This window comes from Apis mellifera, linkage group LG3 (assembly GCF_003254395.2).
Source record: "Apis mellifera strain DH4 linkage group LG3, Amel_HAv3.1, whole genome shotgun sequence".
Classification (NCBI taxonomy): domain Eukaryota; kingdom Metazoa; phylum Arthropoda; class Insecta; order Hymenoptera; family Apidae; genus Apis; species Apis mellifera.
In genome coordinates this window covers 10,304,307-10,316,942 of record NC_037640.1, presented here as the reverse complement: position 1 = coordinate 10,316,942, position 12,636 = coordinate 10,304,307, and the positions used below count along the sequence as shown (strand labels likewise).

Sequence of the window (12,636 nt, the reverse complement as noted above, 5' to 3'; positions counted from 1 at the left end):
ACGCGTATTCTTGAGTATTATTCTTACTTTCTTTCTTTTCTTTCAAGATTATACAAATTGATTATTATATTATTACATATATTATATTATATCATATAAATATTATTCTCTTGAGTATTATTCTCACTTTCTTTCGAACAAAGATGACGTACACGAATTAAAATTATACAAATTGATTATTATATTAATACATATATTATATTATTATATTAATACATATTATTATATTAATAAATTGGCAATATTTGTATAACGATACAAACAAAAATTGAATCGTCTCTTATCTTCGCAAACCAAAAATAATGAATTAGAACATTCATCCAATTCCATATAATGCAATTGACAATACGAGGAAAAAATTTCTACGATTGCCTTCCCTCTTTTGCAAAAGCTTTACATTAAACGTTACGAATATTCCTGTCTATTGTTAATTACTTTACGGTTTCTACGACACAACGAGCAAAAATTAAATCGTCTCTTATTAATCAAAAATAATAAACGTAAATTAGAACATCCAGCTAATACAATTGATAGGTATTGTTCGATGAGGAAAAAGTTTTGCTACGTCTTCCTTCTTTTGCAAACACGTTACATTAAACAAACATTCCTGCCTATTAGTTAATTAGTTAGTTAATTAGTTTAAGATTCGTACAACGCAACGAGCAAAAATTAAGTCGACTTTTATCTTCGTCCTTTTGCAAACCAAAAATAATGAACACGTGAATTAGGATCCATTCTATTCCATATAATGCAATTGACGATAGGAGGAAAAAATTTCGCTACAACTATCTTCTTTCTTTTACAAATACGTTACATTAAACGTCACGAACATTCCTATTGTTAATTAGTTTAAGATTCGTACGACGCATAGAGTAAAAATTAAGTCATCTTTTATCTTCGCTTTATCTTTCGTTTCACAAACGAAGATAAGGCACGCGAATCAGTGTTCGTTTATTGGACGTGGTGCGTGGTGCTCGCACGAACGTATTCCTGTTGATAGAGAACGTTTCCTAGAAAAGTTTCGTCTACGAAGATTCTTACGGTTATCTTTTCTAAACGATGGATCAGGATCCGTTCGTGCTATCTGATATGATGCACGACGAATCGTGTACTATTATATATTGTTAATTGGAAGTGTTCGTATCGCGTGACGAAAAATCTTTGCTGTACGAAGACGATCATCCTCGTTTCGCGATCAAAACGCCGATTGCAGTTAATTTGTTCGATATATGACGCGATATATTCGTGCTATTCGACACCAAGAGTGTTGTTAACTGCAAGTAATTATTTCTAACGATTCGATGACACGTGATCGATTAGATAAAATTAGCACGATACACCAAGAATGTTGTGTATCGTAACTGTAAGTGAGAAGTAATTATTTCTAACGATTTTCTAATAATATATACATCGATTAGTACGATAAGATTAATACGATACCCAATGGGTATCGTAACTGCAAGTGAGAAGTAATTATTTCTAATGATTTAATGATCGATATATACATCGATTAGATAAAATTAGTACGATACACCAAGAGCGTCGTTGTGTAATTGCAAGTAATTATTTCTAACGATTTGATGACATGTGATCATATATCGATTAGTACGATAAGATTAATACGATACACCAAGAGTGTCGTTGTGTATCGTAACTGCGAGTAATTATTTCTAATGATTTGATGACACGTGATCGATATATACATCAATTAGATAAAATTAATATGATACACCAAGAGTGTTGTTGTATATTGTATATACATCATGTATGTTGTATGTTGCATACATCGATTAGTACGATAAGATTAATATGATACACCAAGAGTGTTGTTGTGTATGTTAACTGCAAGTGAGAAGTAATTATTTCTAACGATTTTCTAATAATATATACATCGATTAGTACGATAAGATTAATACGATACCCAATGTGGGTATCGTAACTGCAAGTGAGAACTAATTATTTCTAACGATTTTCTAATAATATATACATCGATTAGTACGATAAGATTAGCACTATACCAAGAGTCGTTGTGTATCGTAACTACAATTAATTATTTCTAATGATTTGATGACACGTGATCGATATATACATTAATTATTATATAATATATACATTATATATACATTATATACATTATATATAATATATATAATAATATATACATTAAAATTAGTACGATACACTAAAAGTGTTATTGTGTATTGTAACTGCAAGTGAGAAGTAATTATTTCTAACGATTTGATGACACGTGATCATATATCGATTAGTACAATAAGATTAGTACGATACACTAAGAGTTTCGTTGTGTATTGTAACTGCAAGTAATTATTTCTAACGATTTAATGATCGATATATACATCGATTAGTACGATAAGATTAGTACGATACATCAAGAGTGTTGTTGAGTGTAACTGCAAGTGGGAAGTAATTATTTCTAACGATTTGATGATCGATTATATACATCGATTAGTACGATAAGATTAATACGATATCCAGTGTGTATCGTAATTGCAAATGAGAAATAATTATTTTTAGCGATTTGATGATCAATATATACATCGATTAGTACGATAAGATTAGTACGATACACAAGAGTTATGTATTATTAACTGCAAGTATTTATTTCTAATGTTTTGATGACACGTGATCAATATATACATCGATTAGTACGATAAGATGTTTATTTAATTTGATATAACATTGAGCGATGAAAAAATGTGCATTGCACACGTGAATTTTATTAAAGCGAGAAAGAGGATGGAGAGATTGGGATTATCGAGAAAATGAACGATTGATGAATGAGATAGTTTTTCGTTCGTAAACGAAAGAAATTTCGTGAGGAGTAGGAGTTTGGAAAACGGGAAATTAATCGTTCGTGTTAAATTAAAGGGCGATGAAACGAGCGGAATATTGTGAAAAAAGGGGTTAAATTGGGAAATATTCGCGCGAAAATTGGCTACTGCAAATAACAATTAAAAATTTTTCCTCCCTCCTTCTTTTTATGCGCACAAATTTCAACCTATCCATCTCACAAGCGATATCCCCTTCCACATAGAATGAAAAACGAATATTTACGCGATATTAATGAATTTCAACGTAAACACACGTAAAAAAAAAAAAAAAAAGTATCGATATTCCCGAATAAAACAAACTATCTACTCTCGACGAGTAACTAGCCATAAACTCGACGTGGAAAACAAAGGAAAAACATAGGGAAATAAATCTTTCTTCCAAATCAACCTTGAAAAATCCAATCGCGACGGGAGTTTCGATCTTCGATTCGATTCGATCCGAATGCGTGTTCCTCGAATCGAAGACATCGTTTCTCCTCGAATTACTACCTCGTTGTACGTAACGTGGAAAAAGTGAAAAATGATGCTCGTTCGCGAGTCAATGCACGGTTATTTCATACCTTTAAACCGAAAGAGTAAAGAAGGAATCCTTGTGTTCCCTTTTTCGAATGAACGAGTGAAAAAAAGTAGAGCTACTGAAGAAGTATTTGCGCCAAGATGAATTACACCAAGATCGAGTGAAAGATATGTTTTAATCCGAACGTTTCGACATTTGACACGATATTCAAATAATTCAAAATTTCGTTCCATTCTCTGTCGATTTCTAAAAAAAATTTCATCCAACGATTGAAATTTCTAAAAATTTTTACTCGATAAAATAATGGTAATCGATTGTAAATCTCGATTAAAACATTTTCAGAAAAGTGTGTTATAAGAGCCGCTATTTCAAAGTATTAAAAAAAAAAGAAAAAGAAAGAAAAGGAGAGAATTGATAATTATTTAACAAAGTTAATTTCCCTGAAGAAATATTCCACGGGTACAGAAGATATTAACCCAATTACGGATAGATTAGTTTTCGAGGAGAGGAAGGAAGGGGGAGAGAAGAACAGGAGAGAGGAGGGGGGGAAGTGTACGGTAGGTAACCAAAATAGCGTTGTCCCATTGAAAAACATGAACACCGAAGGCACGAAATCTTGTTAATTTTCTCCCCGATGCTTGAAACGGAGTCAAGTTATGAAGCTGCTAGTTGCTGAAGCAATTAAGGAATTTGCGAGATTTATTCAACCGAGTTTATTATTCGCTGTTTTCGAGTTACTCGGGAACACTAGATACGTTCGAATATATACGCGTGCAAACCGAATATTATATTTTACGGTTCGAAATCGGGCCAAGTTTGTTACATCGTGTTTGAATTTCGAGGCAAACAGGGGATCGAAGCGTTTTTCGATCAAATCAGTTACGAAAATTAGGAAAAATTCTTCAATCTCGATGATTTTTCTTAATCATACTGTCAAGATTATATTGAAAAGCTGAATAATATCGCGTAAGATTTTACTTGGTTCATCGAGAAGTGGTTAACCTAACCTAACCTAAAATTGAATATAAACTACGAAGTCGGAAATTGAACAAATTCCGAGTTTAATTTCATCTAAAATTATTCGTAGCAATAAATTTGATTAAAGTTGATCTGACTTGAACTTAATCTAAAATATTTCGAAGAATTTTGTCAATAATTTTTCATGGAATGCGATCTTGATTAACCTAACCTAAAATTGAATATAAACTACGAAGTCGGAAATTGAACAAATTCCGAGTTTAATTTCATCTAAAATTATTCGTAGCAATAAATTTGATTAAAGTTGACCTGACTTGAACTTAATCTAAAATATTTCGAAGAATTTTGTCAATAATTTTTTAAGGAACGCGATCTTGATTAACTTAACCTAACCTAAAATTGAATATAAACTACGAAGTCGGAAATTGAACAAATTCCGAGTTTAATTTCATCTAAAATTATTCGTAGCAAATAAATTTGATTAAAATTGACCTGACTTGAACTTAACCTAAAATGTTTCGAAGAATTTTGTCAATAATTTTTTAAGGAATTTGATTAACGTATTTAAAAAAAAAATCATCAAGATCGAAGGCAGGTATCTTTTTACGTAAATAATTATTCTAACAGAAATTGTAAAAAATGTATAAGCTTATAGATGAAATAATTTCACGAAAGTCAAGAGAGATGTAATTAACAGTATATTAGGCAATTGATTAGTATTCCATTTTCCTCTGGTACAATCTCGAAACCATTTCATCGCTTCCTCCATAACAAAAGCGTGCTTCTAATTGTTTCAACCAACTCGTTAATAAACATCGAATCTATCGATCAGAGAATAATAGGTATCTGTCGTACAATTTACATTTTAAACGCATATCGGATAGCGATAAAAGAAAAAAGTATCAAAAATTACGAATTATAGTAGAAAAATACAAATCGTCTGATCCCATCCAATTTCTTTCTTCCCTTCTCAAAAAAAACTGGCTCGATTATTCGGTACTATTATTGATTAGAACTCTCAAAATTCAGAACAAAATTCTTCTTCCCTCGAAATTACGCTCGACAACAACAATACCCTTATCGATTAATCAAGCTCAACCACGATGAACACGAATTTTCCCCTAGATTAATCGCTATACAAGCCAAAAGCGAAATTCTTCTCAATTAAAACCGCCTTGAGATGAATAAATCATCCCGTTTCCCGCGCATTTTCATAGAAACTCTTTGAAAAATTGGGAACAATGAAACGAATCATCGATCCACGTGGATAACAAAGGATAAAAGTAAAAAAAAAAAAAAAAAGGGAGAATTTTGACGCGAATTTTGTGGAAACTGGATAATATTCGGAGATAATATGTCGCGCAAGATGTTGTTCCATCCATCAAAATAGCAAGATTTTCCACGAGTCACCGCCCTGTGTAACAAAACTTTCGAAAATGACAGGCGAAACCGAAATCTCTGTTTGACGTGGCGCGCGTCATCGTTGCAAAACGTCGGATATGGCCGGCAGCCGTATGCCCGTGTCCCATATCCAAACGATCGGTGTCATCAACCGTTGCATACTGCCTTTTCGATCGCATCTTTTCATCCCTCCCTGTGTTTCGTGAAAACACGACTTTTTTTTTTTTTTTGATTGGTACGCTTGATTGCTGTCTTCGTCTCGTATCGATTCGAGCTTGGATCGATTCGTGGCGTGACAGGGGGTCGTCAATGTTGACGAGGTATTTTCGAATCCGAGGATTTATTACGATTCCTCTCTTTTTTTTGATCGATGATTATTTTAGCATCGAATTTTAAATTGTTAAAATTGGAAATTATTATTTTCGAATTGTATTAATATAACTCGAATGTCTCTTTCTGGTCTCTTAAACTTTTATTAATCTGAATTTTTTTTAATTTTGTAATCGTTGAAAATCGAAATTTTCATTCTGGAAATTAATCTAATTTATCTTTTGAACGAAAATGATTATCCATTCAAAATTTGATAGTTCTAGAATTCTTCAATTGCAAAATAATCGATCTTCGTACAACTTTCGTGTATTATTCTTTTTAAAGTATCCCATATTTTACGAATATTACAAATCGAGATATTCGATATATTATGAGATTTCTTAACCCAATACAAAGTACTTAAATTTTCGTGAAAGAAATATCTTTCAAGTTTTATCTCGATGCAGAGAATAATCGAGTCTTAGAATTCGATTTGACCCAACTGAAAGGAAGAAATGCTAATAAAAACACATTTGTTCCTCTCTTCGGACGATATTGCTATCTTCACGGGATTTCAGGGATCTTCGATATTTTTTTAGTCTCTCAGATCGAAACGAGGCGGTAACTTGATTAACACGAGAGAGGAAAAAAGAAGAAGAAGAAAAAAAAATTCCAGACTCTCATTACGGGGTAAACACGTTTTCAATTTTCCAACCTGTCACGAGAAATAAATGATTAATATGATAAAATAAAAACGACGAAACTTCCTCCTAATTACCGACCTTGACTCTTTTCAATCGCAGTATTCGAGCAAAGACAAACCTCTCTCCTCCTTTCTTCTCAATCTTCTTTTCTTAAGAGTGGAAAAATGAAATTGGTGTTCCAATCGGGAGAAAGCATAACAGCTTCTTACGTTGTTTCTTTTTTTTTTTCAGGATTTAATATCTCCTTGGCAATTTCTTTATTTATTTGTCGTTTCAAATTGAACGGATTATAATCGATCTATTTTTGGAGGGGATAAAAATTTTAATAGGATGATTATAGAAGCAGTTGGATAATTTTCAATCAAGTACGTGACATCTAACGTGGAATAATACGTTAGCGGATTGAAAGGAGGTCGAAAGGACATCCAATTTTACCCACCCACCCCTTTTGATTTATTATGCATCCTCGAAACGATATAGGTAATCCCATTCGATTAACCAGATACGCTCTGTCATTTCCATTTTTTCCCCCTATCTTTATCCTATCTATTCCTATTCACCAACATCTAACTTGAACACCTCGGAGCACGTTTCATATCAAAATCGAGAGCAACGGGACAAACTCGAAAAGCGTTTTAATCCCAGTGCAACCGAGTCAGATCTCCACCGGCGAGATAGCCGGGGGAGATTTTTATGAAAAACTGCTGCTCTCTCTTTCTCCCTTTCTCCGTTTCAGAAAGTTTCCCTTCCCAGACAAAGAAAGAAAGAAAGAAAGAAAGAAACTTCATTAAAATTTCGCTCGGTTTTTTGTTTTTAAAAGTCTTCTCGAAAGTCAGTGTAACAATTTCAAATATAAATATTAATAAACAAAGTTCGATGGAACATTCTCTGGAATCGGAATGGAAATGTAATCCCTTTACGCAAACATTCATCCTTTCTAACTTTTCGTTCTAAATACAATTTCAGAAAAATCGTTACTACGATTTATCGAAGATTAATATTAACGAACAGATTCCTTCTTCCCTAATTATTATCTTGAAAAGAAGAAAAGAAGATATCGACGATATTAAAAGTTTCGATGGGAAGAATGTTTAATAAATTTTTTTAAAAAAATTCTTTATATAATTTCATCCTTTCTCTTTATCTAAATTATACTATCCAGGAATATACGATCTTAAAGATTATTAAATTTAAAGATTAATTTTTAATTATAATAATTTAGATAAAGTTTAATACAAGAACAAATGAAACACTAAATGATAGTAATAATAAGTGCAAAATAGCTATGATATATGTATTTATTATCTTTGTCATCAAGAAAATTATTTTTATAAAAATTTATTTTTAAGAATACATGTTTTAAAATAATAATATAATTTCAAATTATTAATATTTTAGAAAGTATTAAAAAAAATAAAACTCAGTTATAAGTTTTAGCTCTAACTAATATTATGAAAATTAAATTTCATTTGATTTCAAAAACTAATAAAATTGGATATATTGCATGATTAAATATTAACTTAAATATAAACTTAAAAATGTATATAATTGATATTTATTATAAAATATAAAATTAAAATTTTATTAAAATTAAAATATTGAATTTATTTAAGAATCTAATTAATAAAAAATAATTAATTGAATATAAAATAATTATAACAACAAATATATTTTTATTTAAATCTCTAAGATAAAAATAAAATAAAATGAGTTAAAAATTGTTGAACATGCTAATAATTTTTTTAAAGTATAAAATTTATTTGCATAAAATGAAATATATAATCTATTTGCAATTAAGAAAAATAAAGTTCACGAGTTAATTTTAGTTATTGAAACTATTGTATAGATTGGAATAAATTTAATTAATGTTGATATTAAAAAGATTTGTTTTCAGTTTATTATTTCATAAGAGAAAATTATTCAAATGAAAAAAAGGAAAACTTCAAATTTTTAGGAAAAAAATATAATTTGAACTATAAACTAAAGAATATCCGATTTAATGAATCTAATTGATGATAAATATACAATAATTATGAAGAATAAGAAAATTCTGGAAATTACTGATACTATATAGCAGATTAATTTTGGAATCTTGTTTGTAGATTTAATATTAATTAATCTAATTCTAATGATAGTACCAAATTCCATTAGTATTCATTGGATAAAGATGTTATTAGAATTCATTATCAACGCAAAAGATAAATAAATCAGTGATATTTAAAATTTATGAAGAAAATAAGTAATAGTATATAATTAAATATACACATGAATATTTTATCAAAATATTTCTTTTATCAGACATATTACTTTTTAGATATAATATTATATGCAATTTAAACGTTATTATTAACTAATATCCAATTTGTTAATTTAATTAATACTATAAAATTCAAAATTTTATGTGCTTAAACACTAAAATAAATTCAAAGTAGAATTTTTGTATAAAAATTATTAATTTATCGACAGACAGTATGAACCTGTTAGCTACCTTCTACGATCTACACGAGAGCGTAAACGTGAACCGATACTCGAAGAATAATACCGCGTATAATAACAGCACCGTGTCCTCTCTGGAACAACTCTCGAACGTTTTCAACATATATATACAGTAACGACCCTTCAACGCGTTACAATTTCGACGAGAAGCTGAGTTCCATCAATCGGCACGCGCGAGGGGCGATTATCCCCCGAACACTTTCGTCCACCATCATTTTTTTCCTTTCTTTCTTTCTTTGATTCTTCGCGCTTTCCACGCGTCGAACCCACCTCGTTAAAACCATTTCCGGGCGAAGACTAGCTCTCGAGCCGGTCATCCGGCTCCCCCATTAAATCCGGAAATCCACTTTTTCCCTCTCCCCCTCCCCATCCCGTTGGAAATCCGACATGGATTGTACGACTTGCATCCAGTGTCGTTGATTATTGTTTAAATATTCGAGCCGTTTGTGCGTTTCTTTTCGAGAAATTTATTCGGTGTTGGTTGATCGAAATTAAGAATTTATACGAATTGTATAGGATGGTTCTCTTAAATTGGAAATCGTGATTTAAAAAAAAAATTGAAGAAGTTTATTTTATAAATATTCAAATGTTCTTCTTTAAAGTTGTATAGAATTGTAAATTAATTAAGTTAGAAATTGATAGAAATTAGGAAAGTTTTATTGAATTATCGTTTAAATATATTTAATGTATAGAATGTATAAATTCTCATTATTATTATTATTGTTGTTATATCGATGAGAAAATTAAAAAGTTTGTTTAACTAGATAATAATAATGAAGATAAAATAATTTAATTTATATATTCAAAATTTCTATAGAGAATACAAGGTATGAAATTAAAAACCATTTTGATAGATAGAATTTTTTCAATATGAAATAATAATTTTTTCAACGTATAGCTCTTTCGAACATTTATCACTTTTGAATAAACGATATATAACGCAGACAGTATGCACGGTGTTCGAAAAGTGATAAAAGATTTACGTTTTAATTTTCCATGGTTTTATAGCTCTAATATAATATGAAACCAATACACAAGGTGAAAAAAACATCGAGATAGACAGTATTTTGAAATGCATTGAAATGAATTTTCTTCGATATTTCTTTGCATAGAATTAATAAAAGAAATATATATTCACATGTTGCAAAAGCAAGTATGGATCTAAATTCGACGAATAAGCATCCAAATCATCGTTTCTTTAATTTAATATATTAATAATAATTCTCGAGACGTGTAAATAAAACTGTAACTGTATGTGAATAAATATAATGTAATATCTTGATCGGTTAAAAATCAAAATAGCAAGTAGTAAGTGGACGAAATTATCGCACCAGCTGCATGCAATACGCGGTAGAATTTCCATTATTCGAACACCTGCTATCTAAACGTCCTACCGTTCGAATGTTCCGCTATCTAAACCCCCTATTACGGGAATATAGCACTCTCTATTATCACTACCTACTATCGTTACCCTAATATGAAATTGATATTATATACATTGCGTGTAACGACATCGTGTCGAATACGTAAGCAACATTCGAAGAGAGAAGAAATTGCACAAAACTTGAGAGAATAGAATTCTTCTTTTCGTTTAAAGAAGAATTTTAATTATCAAAGATAGAAACACACTCACCAATTCTTGTTTCAATTTTCGATTCTTCCACTCTGCTCATCCATCGTTTGTTTCTTCCTATAAAGAAAAAATAAACAACAACAACAAAATTTAACGGAAGAATAAATAACGTGAAGAGTTACTTTTACAACGATACACGTACCGTTTGTCGAACTTACGATCGAAAGACAATGTTAAAGATCACGATTCGGATAAAAAAGTTTGGAAATGAAGGAAACGGATCGAAGGTTGGATCGAATGTCCGTGTAACACTAGCACGATCCGTCCGCTATCCCATCTTTTATAGGCTTTGGAAACGTTCGTGATTCCTTCTACTGATGAACGATAATCGGCAAGGAACCTTGGGCTAATAATGCCTCCGTTAAATGGCCGATACAACGCGTTTAAATCATCCTCGCAGCAGAAGAGAATCAAGAGTTTCCCGGTCGCGGTCCGAGGCGACATGACTGATTGAAAAATGGACGTTTCCGCGTGTTTCTCTGATAAATTATGCGTAATTTGTAGTGATTTTTTATTGTGACGCCTGTTAACCCGTCGTTGTAGTTATTCTCAATCGCAGCTCTTATGAATTTTAATTATCGCCTATCTCCATATTCTCTTAAATGTTTAAATATTCCTTAATAACGTAGAATGTATTCACGATCTTCGTGATCTTTCCGTTGGACGTCGAAATGATATCGAAATATTATTGGGTGATAATTTTAATATTGTAAGTAATCGATAAATCTTGATCTTAATTTTTTTTATCCGTTGAAAAGAAAATTTTTAGTAATTATTCTTGTAGCTTAGCTGGAATTCGTGATTTTTAATTATTTTATAAAGAAGATTTTTAATAGTTATTTTCGTAGTTTCGCGTGATTCTATGGATTCGTGATCTTTGGACATCGAAATGATATCGAATATCAAAATATCATTGGTATTGTAAGTAATCTTAATTTTAATTTTCTTTATCCGTTGAAAGAAAATAATAGTTATTCTCATAATTTCGCATGATTCTATGAATTCATGGTCTTTGGACGTCGAAATCGAAATCGAATATCATTAGTGATGACTGATATTATAAGTAAACGATAATTTTTAATCTTAATTATTTTATTCGTTGAAAAGAAAATTTTTAGTAATTATTCTTGTAGCTTTACTAGAATTCTTTGCGTTTGATAATTTTTAATTTTAATTATTTTATTCGTCGAAAAGAAGATTTTTAGTAATTTTTCTATATCGAATATCGAAATATCATTGCTAATGACTGATATTGTAAGTAAACGATAATTTTTAATCTTAATTATTTTATTCGTTGAAAAGAACATTTTTAGTAATTATTCTTGTAGCTTTACTGGAATTCTAATCTTTGCGTTGGATAATTTTTAATTTTAATTATTTTATTCGTCGAAAAGAAGATTTTTAGTAATTATTCTTGCAGTTTAGATTCGTGATCTTTTTTATAAAGAAGATTTTTAATAGTTATTCTCGTAGCTTAGCTGGAATTCGTGATCTTTGCGTTGGATAATTTTTAATTTTAATTATTTTATAAAGAAGATTTTTAATAATTATTCTCGTAGTGTCACTTGATACGAGGAATAATATTATTTATATTGTTATTCTCGGTCAATAACATGGCGAAAGAGCACAGAAGGAATCACTGGTTTCCTTGGCTGACTATAGTCGACCGTTTCCACTAACTGTCGCTTTTAAGTTTTACCGATCTCGTTCAATGTGCTTTAGATTTGTGAGCAACGATTCAAAGGA

General features: G+C 30.5%; 1 protein-coding gene across 2 annotated transcripts in view; it reads right to left on the bottom strand.

Annotated features, from left to right (window-relative positions):
• Window positions 1-11,154, bottom strand: part of LOC551597 (cysteine-rich venom protein) — a 114,028-nt gene extending 102,874 nt beyond the window's left edge. The window contains exons 1-2 of one of the 2 annotated variants that reach the window (XM_016911319.2): window positions 11,033-11,154; window positions 10,891-10,947 (exon numbers count right to left, since the gene is read on the bottom strand). The gene's annotated coding sequence lies outside the window, so the exon portion shown is untranslated. The remainder of the gene's footprint in view (window positions 1-10,890; window positions 10,948-11,032) is intronic. The other variant, XM_016911321.2, reaches the window with a different exon arrangement.
• Between the last annotated feature and the right edge of the window lie 1,482 nt (window positions 11,155-12,636).